A 14617-nucleotide genomic window follows, 5' to 3' on the forward strand; every position below is an offset into this window, starting at 1 on the left:
TCTTCATTACCTATTCTGCTATAGTTGCTTTTATATTTAGCCCTTTTGGCAGAATACCGCTGAAGGAAGGCAGAATGATAATAATGTTCTAGCACCAAAACCACATCCCAAACTTCTAACATTAGGCAGGAAAGAAAAAATCTATTGCTCATGTGCTCTTGGAGATCAACTTGTGGTAGGGGAGATAAACACCTAAACAAATAGTTATCACATCACTAGAGTGATATGGCTATGCGAACTGTGTTTAGCTACAGTCAGGACTGGAAAGCTCAGGAAAAATTTGAGAATAGTGTGATGCTCAAGTTGAGTCTTAAAGGATAAGCAAGAGTTAGCTTGTCGGGGGAGATAATTAGAATTTGTTCTAGGTATTGGAACCATACAGAGAAGATTAGCATGGCCCCTGCGCAAGGATGACACGCAAACTCGTGAAGTGTTCCATATTTTTTCATGGACACAGGAAGGGGAACATCACACTCCGGGGACTGTTGTGGGGTGGGGGTAGGGGGGAGGGACAGCATTAGGAGATATACCTAATGCTAAATGACGAGTTAATGGGTGCAGGAAATCAACATGGCACATGGATACATATGTAAAAAGCCTGCACATTGTGCACATGTACCCTAAAACCTAAAGTATAATAATAAAAATAAAAAATAAATAAAAAAAGAAGTTGTTCTAGGTAGAAGGGACAGCATGAGAAAATGCACAGGACTGTAGGAATACAAAGTGTAAGTTACTTGAAATTGTTGGAGCATGCAGTGCAAGGTAGGGAGTAATAAGAGATGCAGTTGGAACACAAGGAGGGGGATTTATAATGAAGGGTTTATGCCACATTAGGAGCTTGAATTTTATCCTGTAGCCAAAAAGAACTATTGAAGGGTTATCAGCAGAAACTGTGTATAGTCATATTTGAGTTTTTGAAAACAAATTTTTGCAGCAGTGCCCTTGGTACATTTGAGAATAATGTGACTAGAAACCAGTTAGGAGCCTCTTACAGTATAGTTTAGGTCAGAAATAGAATTTGAGAATGAATTACACATATAATATTTTTAAAGCAGAGGCTCCCTTTTTTGCCATGTTATATATGTACTGTGTGTATATGGAGTTGTTTTCAAAACAGAGGCATATCTGATTCCTTGGGAAGCTAGATCAGGATATCTTGGTGGTCTCAAGAATGGCTACAGGGACAGCTATATAGATTTTGGGAACACTGCAGAAGTATTTCTAATACATGTAATCATTCTGTTGCCCACTTGAAAATCATTTTTTCCATGAGCACTTAAAGTATACTTAGTTGCAAACTGCTAGGTTGAAGATTTCATAGCATTTTATAGCAAAATTCTATCTCACTGTTATTGACATCTTGGAATATGATGAGTTTTTATTATGAAGATAAATAATGGTTTACTTTTTTCTATTAGAGAAAATGAATTGAAACCTTCAGAACAATATTAGCATGATCTTTGTTCACAAGTCTCTCTGCAGTGAATTCTTCGATTAAATGATTAATAATTTCCATTGCTAGCCATCCAAGAGACATCATGCTTGACTATACTTTTAGCATGATATAATCATTACTTATGACTAGGGCTTTCTCTTTCACCAAATAAAATTTATAATGTTTACTTAGTTGTACTCTAGCACATAGGTAAATTCACAGAGTTTGCCAAGGTAAGTGAGAAAGTCGAGTGGCTACTGTCTTCAAAGTGTTCCTCTGAGACAAACTGATATTTCTTGAGATGTGACATTTCACATTCTGCTTATAAGTGATAACTTAAGCTGCCTTGGTACTTTTCTATGTGTGCTTGCATCATATTACCTGAAAAAAAATTGAATCTGATTGTACAAAGAAAATCACAACTGCCATATCTTCAGGACAGATGGATATTAAACACTATTTTCAGAAATGGAAAACACAATACTAGTCTGATCTGGAATCAGCTTCTATCTAGCTCTCTTATTTCTTGGTAATGTGACCAAGGGCAAATACATAGCTGCTAAGGACCTTGGTTTCCTACTGCAAACTGAGTAATAAAATCTATCTCACATATATTTATCTCTCCACATATTTATATTTTAGAAATGGGGAGTTGTACAATAATCAAAATAAATAAATTATATATTATGGTAGTAGTAAGTCCTATACAAATAAAGAAAAATAAAACAGGCAAAATAGATATTTATTATTGCTTAAAAACTATCCTGAAACTTAGTAGCTTAGAATAAAACATACTTATTATCTCTCAGTTTCTGTGAGTTAGGAATACAATCATGACTTAGCTGGTTGGTTCTGGCTCTGAGTCTTTCATGAGATGTCAGTAAAGATATTGATTAGTCCTACAGTCATCTGAAGGCTTGTTTGGAGCTGGAGCATCCTCTTCTAAGTTGGTTCAGTCATGTGGCTATTGTCAGGACACCCAAGTTTCTCATCACAAGGACTGCTCTATGGAACTTTTTTGAGTGTGTTCTTACAACAGAGCAGTTGGCTTTTCCCAAAATAAGTGATCCAAGAGACCACAAAGCCAATCCTTTGTCTGGCCGAGTATAAATCCTTGGATTTATACTTCACTTGACTTCTTAACCCAAGCTTTACCCTAGAAGACTATCTTTCAGGTATTTTTTTTGCCTCCAGGCACATATAATACATAGTCTATACTTATACCAGTCAGTCTCATTCCTAGTTCTGTATTCCAGAACTCCAGATTAGATTTGGGACGCTAGGTCACAGCTTTTCTGAGAGGGATTTATCAGTACTGTACTGCAGACAATTATCAATAGTTTAATTGCTGATGGTATGATACATTTAATATCAATGACAAAGACGATTCATTGTTAAAAGTACACAATTCAAATTAAAATAATTTTCCATTTGTAATACATTAAATTTTGGGATGGATGGAGTGAGAAAGATACTTTCATATTAAGAGAAAACATTAAGGGCCATAAAACTTGGAGAAAAGTTTTCAGGCTGCTACTTGAGCCAATGGAGATGTGAAAGAATGACCAGAACTGTTGATATTTCCTGAATAATGTTCTAGTTTCTTGCGTTCTGTGTGTTCACTTATGCAGAGTGTTTCTTGGTCTTTCTTTCTTTCTTTCCAATGGGAAACAGCATCTCCTAAAAGAAGAGATAACTATCCAGAGAAGCTGTGAAGGGGAATTCAAAGGAAGGGTAAACTCTGAGTTTACAGTGTGGATTCTTGCCATTTTGTATATTGACTGAACACTATAAGGCTTATGTCAATATCCTGTAAAGGATGAGTGTCACAGGAGGCATGAAAAATAAAGTGGAAGGAAATTCGTGTAATATCTATAAAAGCACTTCTAACCCTGAGAGAAAGCATTGAAATGAAAGAGGAGGGCTGTATATTATCTCTATTTCTGAATAAGAATGCAGAAGAATTCATGAACTCTGTGAATGCAGAAGTTAATGAACATCATGAAAAGAATAAAAAAGGAATGAAAATGCAAACATACAAGTTTGGGATGTTATCACACATTAATCAGAAATGAAAAATAAATTGACAATACTATGTGTTGGCAAGAACACAATGGGAACTCTCATTCACTACTAGTGGGTGTGTAAACTAATACAAACTGTTTGAAAACAGTTTTAACTTGTCCTTTCAAACTATACTACAAGGCTACAGTAACCAAAACAGCATGGTACTGGTACCAAAACAGACATATAGACCAATGGGGCAGAACAGAAATCTCAGACATAACACCACATATCTACAACCATCTGATCTTCGACAAACCTGACAAAAACAAGTAATGGGGAAAGGATCTCCTATTCAGTAAATAGTGCTGGGAAAACTGGCTAGTTATATGCAGAAAACTGACACTGGACCCCTTCCTTACACCTTGTACAAAAATTAACTTACGATGCATTACAGACTTAAATATAAAACCCAAAAGCATAAAAACTCTAGAAGAAAACCTAGGCAATACCATTCAGGACAGGCATGGGCAAAGGCTTCATGGCAAAAACCTCAAAAGCAATTGCAACAAAAGCCCAAATTGACAAATGGGGTCTAATTAAACTAAAGAGCTTCTGCACAGCAAAAGAAACTATCATCAGAGTGAACAGGCAACCTACAGATTGGGAGAAAATTTTTGCAATTTACCCATCTGATAAAAGTCTAATATCCAGAATTTACAAGGAACTTAAACATATTTACAAGAAAAAAAAACCCCATCAACAAGTGGGCACAAGATATGAACAGACACTTCTCAAAAGAAGACATTTATGCAGCCAATAAACATGAAAAAAGCTCAACATCACTGATCATCAGAGAAATGCAAATCAAAACCACAGTGAGATACCATCTCACACCAGTCAGAATGGCGATTATTAAAAAGTTAGGAAACAATAGATGCTGGCAAAACTGTGGAGAAATAGGAATGCTTTTACACTGTTGGTGGGAATGTAAATTAGTTCAACCATTGTGGAAGACAGCATAGTGATTCCTCAAGGATCTAGAACCAGAAATATCATTTGTTTCAGCAATCCTATTAGTGGGAATATACGCAAGGGAATATAAGTCATTCTACACATGCACACGTATGTTTATTGCAGCAATATTTACAATAGCAAAGACATGGAACCAACCCAAATGTCCATCAATGATAGACTGGATAAAGAAAATGTGGTACATATACATCATGGAGCCATAAAAAGGAAAGAGATCATGTCCTTTGCAGGGACGTGGATGAAGCTGGAAGCCATCATCCTCAGTAAACAAACACAGGAACAGAAAACCAAACACTGCATGTTCTCACTCATAAGTGGGAGTTGAATATTGAGAACACATGGACACAGAGAGGGGAACAACACACAGCAGGGCCTGTTGGGGGATGGGCGGGTGAGGGGAGGGAACTTAGAGGACGGGTCAATAGGTGTAGCAAACCACCATGGCACACGTATACCTATGTAACAAATCTGCCCATTCTGCACATGTATCCTGTTTTTTTTCTTTTTATATAAAGACAAGAAAAAAACAGTTTAACTTGTCTAATCAAACTGAACAGATTCATACTCTTATAGAGAAATACACTCCCAGAGATTCTACTCCAGGAAACTGGAGAACCTCCGAGCTATAGTGCATGTACAAGGATGTCCACAGCATTATTCTTCATAATATCCAAATGTCCTTTATAACAGAATAGACAAGTATATTGTGATATATTTATACATTGAATACTTTAAAGCAGTGGAAAGTGAGGCAACTACAACTATGTAAAGCAACACAGATGAGTCTCACAAACATTTGGTTTGCAAAAAGGAAACATGGCTGTGCACAGTAGCTTACACCTGTAATCCCAACACTTTCGGAGACCAATATGGGAGTACTGCTTGAGTCCAGGAATTTTGAACCTAGGCAACATAGTGAAAGCTCATCTTTAATTAAAAAGAAAAAAAATTAGCCAGCCATGCTGATGTGTGCCTGTAGTCTCAGCTACTCAGGAAGCTGAGATGGGAGGATTGCTTGAGCCTGGGAGATGGAGGCTGCAATGAACTACGATCATGTCACTATATTTCAGCCTGGGTGACAGAGCGAGATTGTTGAAAAAAAAAAAAAAGCACGAATCCATTTGTAGTTAGTTCAAAAACAGACAAAAGATTTACACTTTTAGACCTGCAATCAGAGTTGGTAAAACTTTAAGGAAAAATCAAGGCTATAGCTATCAACAAAATCACAGTGAAAATTACCTCTAATATTTGAGTCAGGGCTTGAGGATTATAATCAGGAATGAGCACATGGAGGTGTTCTAGGAAGGTAGTAATTTTATAATTCTTAATTTGGATGGTGATTAGACAGGTGTATGCTTAATAATTTTTATTCTACATGTGTTTACTCATCTGTATGTACTTTTTATATTATAACTAAAAGAGCAAAAAAGATTATGTGGTCATAGTAGGCCATTTGGATGTCAGTCACATACAAGAGGGAGATGGAATAGAAGGAGTAAAGAAGATAATTGTCTTCAAACAAAGAAGAAATTATGTGTGTATATTAGTTCATTTTCACACTGCTATAAAGATATTGCCTGAGACTGGGTAATTTATAAAGAAAGTTTAATTGACTCATAGTTCCACATGGCTGGGGAGGCCTCAGGAAACTTACAGTCATGGCAGAAGGCGAAAGGAAAGCAAGACAGGTCTTACATGGCAGGAGGTGAGAGAGGGGCAGGTGCGGGGGAATGACAAACACTTTTAAAGCATCAGATCTCCTGAGAACTCACTCACTATCATGAGAACAGCATGGGGGAGACCATCCCCATGATCTAGTCACCCACCCACCAGGTCCTTCCCTCAACACGTAAGGATTACAATTCAGATTAGAATTTGAGATGAGAGGCCGGGCGTGGTGGCTCACGCTTGTAATCTCAGCACTTTGGGAGGCCGAGGCAGGCGGATCACGAGGTCAGGAGATCGAGACCACGGTGAAACCCCGTCTCTACTAAAAAAATACAAAAAAATTAGCCGGGTGCAGTGGCGGGCGCCTGTAGTCCCAGCTACTCGGAGAGGCTGAGGCAGGCGAACGGCGTGAACCCAGGAGGCGGAGCTTGCAGTGAGCTGAGATCGCGCCACTGCACTCCAGTCTGGGAGACAAAGCGAAACTCTGTCTCAAAAAAAAAAAAAAAAAAGAATTTGAGATGAAATTTGGGTATGACACAGCAGTCATATCAGTGTGTGTGTGAGAAATGATACTGCTTTGATTTGAGAGTCAAATTTGAGAATGGGACTGTTTTGGTATTTTTAAAGGGGAATGTTTATTCCATTCTTCTGATGTCTCCTTCCATGTGGAGGGACATCCATTAGTGTGCCAAGCCTATTAAGTATGTACTCTCCATTATTCTTCCCCTGGGCAATTAGAAGGGTAGAGAGGAAAATATTCTTTTCTGATGAGTTTTGAAGAAAAATGAATGCATTGATAGGTCAGATGCCCTCTCTTTTTTTTCTGTAGTTAGTGAGCTAATTTCAGGGAATACACATTAATTTCTGCTCTTTTAGATAGAGGTACCTATGTGTGAGGTTTGCTCCAGTCTACTGTTAACTATCAATGGGTTGGCAAGTCTTTCATTCAGGAGTTATAAATAAGGAGGCTTACTCGCTCATAAAGAAAGCTACATTCTCAAATTTCTGCTTTGCTAGTAATAACATCAGTGATTTGATATTTATCTGCTGATTTCTAAACTTATTTTTCGGTTAGTTCAAAACCTAAGTGGAGAAAAACCCTTGTTTCTACCATACACATCTCTCCCAGTGATGGTCTTGGGTTAGATAGCTATGTCAATTCATTGTGATGAGGTCTATATTCAGCTCCTAACTTATCCTGCTCTAGTATTTGAATGGCACTATGGTTCTCCCTGTGGCTTAGATGTTTAAATGTCATTTCATCTTTCTTCTTGTTCTTCAGATCAGGCCTAAAGTACGACTGTATGCTACAGCCAACCATACAGTTATGGACACATTTTGGAAGTAGGCCCTCAAGATTTCCTAACCACAATGACAAATGTGGAAAACAAAAGCAAAGCTAATTCCAGGACGTGTCCATGGGAAAAACAATGTAGAAGTAAGGAACAGTAATGCAAAAAACATGAAGCAATGTCACAAATCCAGAAACTGTTACATCAACTTCTAATAAACACCACCATTATGATAGGCCTTTACTATAATACAACAGAATAAGATTAGAGCTCGCATATCTTTAATTGCATGAACCAAAGGGCATATGGTAACTATTATGTAAGTACAGGCCAGGATAAAGAGAGCATGTATTATACAATGAACACTCTAACAGCCCCAATAAAATAATTATTGTTTATAATAAAATATTAGTAGTTACATTTGTAAGTGCTCTATGAATAGGTAGCTGTTATTGCGAGTTATTAAGAGTAATGATGGTGTCAGGAATTAAAGTGAGAAACAGAAGAGGATTATGAAAACCCAAAGAAAGACCTAAGATCTATTTGTTTCCATATAGCTATACCTTCCTTACTATTTCATTTTCCCTCTAGGCTGCTTAACTCTTTCATGTCTGCTTAGAAGGAATTTGTGGTCTGCAAGGCCAATAAAGATAGTTCCCTCACATGGTTGGACCTATGACATTACTCTTTAAGAAACAGACAATGGTAGTAAAAATAGATAAAGTAGAGAAAAAGAGGAGTTTTTCTGTAGTTGTGAAATAAAGATGCACCTGAGGCTTTGTGATGGCTGTCACCTCTCCTTCAAGATCAAGATCACATTCTAAATTCAGAATGAAGGGAAGCACATCCAGCATGGAATTTGGGATGTCACCAGAAAAAAGATGATTGTCTTTCACAAGGCTTTACAAGGCATCATTTATCTTGGTGCATTTGTCAAGGTCCAGGGTATGATATTTGGCCTTGCAATCTCAGAAACCTGAATTTTCTTTTCAATACAAGTAGAATCACAGTAACTAAATTCACCAAACTGATGTATGAAACCGGAATGCTAATATATTAACTTAAATAGAAAAAAAAACTTTTGCGTAAATTGGCATTTTTATACTGGTATTTCTAGAATGTGCTCCTCAAGCAGGCAAGTCAAAGTCTGAGGAATGCTTGGTAAGCACAGAAGCAGAACAAACCCACCATCGTCTCTCACTTCCACATTTTCAGTAAACTTTAAATCTAGGCTCATATATACTCTCTCCTCCTTCTTAATCCATTCCCAGAATGAAGCCAGAGTGATCTTTTTTCAAAAATGCAAAACTGCACAGTTTTGTCACCATGTAAAACTCTTCAGTTATTTGCCATTGCAGGCAGAAAACCTAAACTCTTTATACTGCCTGAAAATCTCCATATATTATGACTGCATTTACCCCGGGAGGATTTAATATGAGATGCCTGAGTTTTACAGCAATACTTTCAGATATAAAAACATGATTTTTAAAATTTCTGTCAGAAAGATATATTTGTTGTGACTCTGAAACTATCCAGCTCATATTTCCCCTTTCCTTGTAGAAAACATTGTTTTCATAATTTCTTTTTAATAATACAGGTTTATTTTTGGCAGAACAACTTATAAAAATCAGTTGGGAACTAAAGACAAAAACCATGATTATCTCAATAAATGCAGAAAAGGCCTTCAATAAAATTCAACCCCCTTTCTTGTTAAAAACTCTCAATAAAGTAAGTATTGAAGTAACATACCTCATAATAATAAGAGCCATGTATGACAAACTGACAGCCAACATTATACTGAATGGGCAAAAGACGGGAGCATTCTCCTTAAAAACCTGCACAAGACAAGGATGCCCTGTCTCACCACTCCTATTCAACATAGTATTGGAAGTTCTAGTAAGAGCAATCAAGCAAGTGAAAGAAATAAAGGGCAGGGAAACAGGAAGAAAGGAAGTCAAACTCTGTTTGCAGATGAGATAATTCTATAGCTAGAAAACCCCACAGTCTCAGCCCAAAAGCTCCTTCAGCTAATAAACAACTTCAGCAAAGTTTCAGGATAAAAGTTAATGTACAAAAATCACTAACACTCCTATACACCACCAACAGCCAAGCCAAGAGCCAAATCAGAAAGGCAATTCCATTCACAGTTGCCTAGGAATACAAGTAACCTGGGAGGCAAAAGATCTCTACAATGAGAATTACAAAACACTGCTCAAAGAAATCAGAGAACATACATACAAGTTGAAAAACATCCCATGCTCATGGATATGAAGCATCACTATCATTAAAATGGCCATACTGCCCAAAGCAATTTACAGATTCAATGCTATTCCTATCAAACTACCAATGACGTTCTTTACACAACTAGAATAATCTACTCAAAAATTCATATACAACGAAAAAAGAGCCCAAGGCAATCCAAAGCAAAAAGAACTAAGCTGGAGGCATCATGTTACCCAACTTCAAAGTATACTACACGGCTACAGTAACCAAAACAGCATGATCCTGGTACAAAAACAGGCACATAGACCATTGGAACAGAATAGAGAGCCCAGAAATAAGGTTGCGCACCTACAACCACCTGATATTTGACAAAAACAAGCAATGAGGAAAAGATTCCCTCTTCAAAAATGATGCTGGGATAACTGGGTAGCCATATGCAGAAGGTTGAATCTGGACCCTTTCCTTACACCATATACAAAAACCAACTAAAGATAGATTAAAGACTTAATTGTAAAACTCCAAACTGTAAAAGCCCTAGAAAACAACCTAGGCAATACCATCCTGGAAATAGAAACAGGCAAAGGTTTCATGACAAAGACATGAAAAGCAATCACAACAAAAGCAAAACTTAATAAATGGGATCTAACTAAACTCAAGAGCTTCTGCAAAGCAAAAGAAACTATCAACAGAATAAACAGACAACCTACAGAATGGGGAAAAATATTGCCAACTATGCATCTAACAAATATCTAATACCCAGCAACTATAAGGAATTTAAATTTACAAGAAGAAACCAACCCCATTAAAAAGTGGACAAAGGGCACGAACAGACACTTTTCAAAAGAAGACATACATGTGGCCAACAAGCATATGTAAAAAAGCTCAATATCACTGATCATTAGAGAAATGCAAATCAAAGCCACAATGAGATACCATGTCACATCAGTCAGAATGACTATTATTGAAGTCAAAAAACAACAGATGCTGGTCAGGCTGCAGAGAAAAGGGAACACTTATGAACTCTTAGTGGGAGTGTAAACTAATTCAACAAACTTGGAAAGCAGTATGATTCCTCAAAGAACTAAAAGCAGAACTACCATTTGACCCAGCAATCCTATTACTGGGTATATACCCAAAGGAATATAAATTGTTCTATTATATAAGACACATTCACACGAATGTTTATTGCAGCACTTTTCACAACAGCAAAGACATGGAATCAACCTAAATGCCCATCAATGACAGATTGGATAAACAAAATGTGATACATGTGCATGATGGAATACTATGTGTCTGTGAAAAAGAATGAGATCATGTCTTTTGTGGGAACATGGATGGAGCTGGAGGCTATTATCCTCAGCAAACTAACACAGGAACAGAAAACCAAATACTGCATATTCTCACTTATACGTGGGAGCTAAATGATGAGAACTTATCAACACAAAGAAGGGAACAGCAGACACTGGGGTCTACTTAAGGGTGGAGGATGGGAGAAGGGAGAGGAGCAGAAAAGATAACTACTGTACTGAGCTTAATACCTGGATGAGGAAATAATATGTACAACAAACCTCCATGACACAAGTTTCCCTATGCAACAAACCTTCACATGTACTCTCAAATCTAAAATAAAAGTTAAAAGAAAATGAATTGGTGTTAAAATGGTCATGATCACTGACTATTAAGGTCTTATTGACACAACTTGACCTTCATTCACAGGGATTTAGAGTTAGAGGACCTATGTTTACTTGTTCATTTAATGTTTATTAAGTATCACATAAATATGAGTTAATGTCTTAGATATGGAGTAAAAAGCAGCAACAAGACAGATTTCCTGCTCTTTCATGGAGCTTAATTTTCGGTTAAGGGGGAAGCAGAAAATAAGAAAAATATTAAATGGATCAAAGATGCGTGACAAAAGTTAAAAGAGAGTGAAGGAATCCAGAATGATTATATGGTAAAGAATGAGAGAGAAACCTTAGACACTAGGATTGGCAAAATAAGATCCAAGAGAAAATGTATAGTTAACATTTGAAAATTTCCCTCTGGCTTAGAGAAGGACTTAATAATTTATGCATGAAATATTACAAAGAGCCTGGGCTTCATTTATTTAAATACTGATATGTTAGGTTTCCTTTGGGACCTCTGATTCTGTATTACCTGATAGGATTCCAAATATGTTTTGTGTATGCACAGTGTAAGGGGCATCAAACTGGTTCAGAAAAATATGCACTTTTTAATATATTATTGAGGACTCCAAAGGATGCTTGAATGTGGTTTATAGGAACCATTTGCTTACTATTAAATCCTTCAGTGGGTCTGATTATTTTCTTAGAAAACAGTTTTGTCCTCTCAGCCAGCTGCTTTACTAGATAAACTATGAGGATTGCTAAAAGGCCTAGGGAGTATTTCTGAAGGTATAGTTAACTGGAATACAGCACTTTTATGGAGATACATTAAAACTTGTACCTAATCTATTAAGAAATGTCAAGCTACCTTAAGTGCTGAAATAAAATGCTCAGAAGAGATCATTTTAGTTTAATCTTTTCTGAAACTTGATCTGAGAAGGATAAGGTAAGCCAGAAGCCAATGTGGTGATTGCTTCATGGAAAAATCAAGTAAGACAGCGTATATTGACCATGAAAAACATGGTTGAACAGCTCTGTTCTCCAGTCTTGATCTCCAGATATCTATTCACAATGATGTTATTTTATCTCCTAAAGCAATTAGAAAGAGAAACAACTGAGACGAAATACTCAACATATAGATGAAAAAAAAGGAGTCACGTCTTTGGAAATTTGTACTGCAACAAAATTTACCTCAGTGGTTGTATTTGAAAAAAATTATATAATAATAGGACCTTAAAAGAAAATCAGAGAATTAGAAATACCAATAATTGCAAGTGTTTAGATGTCTTAAGATGGCAACTGTTAAGACTGAGTCATTTCTAGTGGCTAGATACCTAGCTGTAGGGCCAAAAAACACCTATTCTTAAATTCTTTTCTCAACATTTGTTACCTCTGTTTCTTTGGTAAGTTACATTCTCTATCGTACTTATAAATATTTATTTATGTAGATATAGATAACCTTAGCTAATAAATGGAATTTGCCGTGTGCTCTCTTCTTTTATCTTTATAAGTCTATGAAACAATATTCATGTTTTGCAGGTGAGGAAACTGAAAATTATAGCTGTTATGAATGTTATGAATGCTCGGGGTGTGTGTTAACAAATGGAAGAGCTAGTATTTGAAATTACGTCTGTCTGAAACCAAAATCTGAGCTTCTAACTGCTATGTACTACAGACTCAACAGGTCATTATAAGATTAATTGGAATTATGCTGGGACCGATGCCAAACATATCTAAACACGCAACATAAATTTAGCAATTATGTTTTCGTATGAATCTTCAATTGTGCAAGGAAAATATTTATTTCATTTCCATTTAAATAATTACAATTTAAATCCTCATCTTGTCTTGCCAGCCAGAAATTCAGTCCGATTCATGATTTAGGCTCAACCCTTCCGGCATTATATTAAGATTTTATTCTAGGTCCTATGCTGTGCCAAAGAATTGGAACACGCCCCTCTGCTTTTTAGGACTTGGTCCATATTGGTTTTGGCTGAAAAGCCCCTTGTTTCTCCTAGTATTATTACTTGAGGTTCAGTAGTTCTAATATGTTTGAGGCATGCACATCTTTGTTGAGTCTAGGGAGATTCTACTGTCCTTGTTCATTCATTTTATATTTATTAAGTACCCTTTCAATATCAAGCACCATCCTAGATATTGAGGAACAAGCAGCAACAAAACAAATGTATTTTCTGCTCTCTGCTTAGGGTCCAGCCTCTCTTGGTATGTCATGAAGTCTGATAACCTGTGGAGTCTTGTTGCCTCTTAACAGGATGCTAAGAGTGGAACATTCCAGCCACAGGTAAATTTATCATTAAGCTAAAGAAATGGGATTCAGGGACTCTCACTTTCAGGGCCCCTTCCAAGACTTTGAGATAGGTTTTAAGAGTATGTTTCTGTTTGCTTTGTTTTGTTTGCTTTTGCAAAGATAAGGTATTTGAGCTACAGTCAGTTAGACTTGTCTTTTTTCAACTCTAACCTCTTTGTGTTTTTATGATCCTGCCAAAGGGAAGTTGAGTTTACTATTAAGTTGTTAGGTGTGCCAGCTTTATGGTGGTTATATGAAAAATATGTTCTTATTTGTTAAAGTTACGTCCTCAGCATTCATAAAGGACATAAAGCACAGAATAATTTCTCCCCGTCTCCGAAAAAAAAAAAAAAGCTATAATGAAACAAGTGCTAACATGATGTTTATAATTGCTGAAGCTGGGTGATGTATACTTAGAGGTTCATTATATTCTTTCCTTTTTTCTATGTTTGAACATTTCCAAAATAAAAAGTTAAAAATACCCAAACCCAGGATAAATCTAACTGTGGTATGTTCTTCATGTATTTTTTACGTAAATTGGTAAGTTATTTAATGTATAGTCTCCAGTTTCTTATCCATTTTTTCCCAGAAATATTTGTATTAGATCCTGGATTTGCTTTTATTTTTAATTAAACTTATTGTGTTTTTAAGAATAGCACATTTAATTTATAAATTAAATCAAAATATTTATCAAATTGCTTCATTTTTTTCTATCTTTTTACTTCATGTTCTTGGGGTTTCTCAAGTCTACTTATCATGTTACTGATTTTGTTTTCTGCAATTCAATTTTTCTACTGATTACACTCCATCACAAATTGATATTTCATTCTTGAATTTGGGGTTCCTTGTATTTTAAACTTTTATTATTATAATGAGCTCATTTTGCTTTTTAGCCTATACTTCTCTTGATTGACTTCCAGCTTGTAACTCTGTTCCTTTTTCATAAGGCTATATTTTCTTGCAGTTTTTAAAATTAACAAATCAGGCAACTTATTGTCTCTTTATTTTAGAAACTGGAAGAGGC

General features: G+C 36.2%; 1 protein-coding gene and 1 pseudogene across 1 annotated transcript in view; one reads left to right on the top strand and one right to left on the bottom strand.

Moving 5' to 3' along the window:
• Window positions 1-14617, bottom strand: part of SMC2 (structural maintenance of chromosomes 2) — a 436171-nt gene that overhangs the window by 154046 nt on the left and 267508 nt on the right. The window lies entirely within an intron of this gene.
• On the top strand, window positions 350-445 carry LOC129480044 (uncharacterized; annotated as a pseudogene).

Source organism: Symphalangus syndactylus, chromosome 3 (assembly GCF_028878055.3).
Source record: "Symphalangus syndactylus isolate Jambi chromosome 3, NHGRI_mSymSyn1-v2.1_pri, whole genome shotgun sequence".
Taxonomy (NCBI): Eukaryota; Metazoa; Chordata; class Mammalia; order Primates; family Hylobatidae; genus Symphalangus; species Symphalangus syndactylus.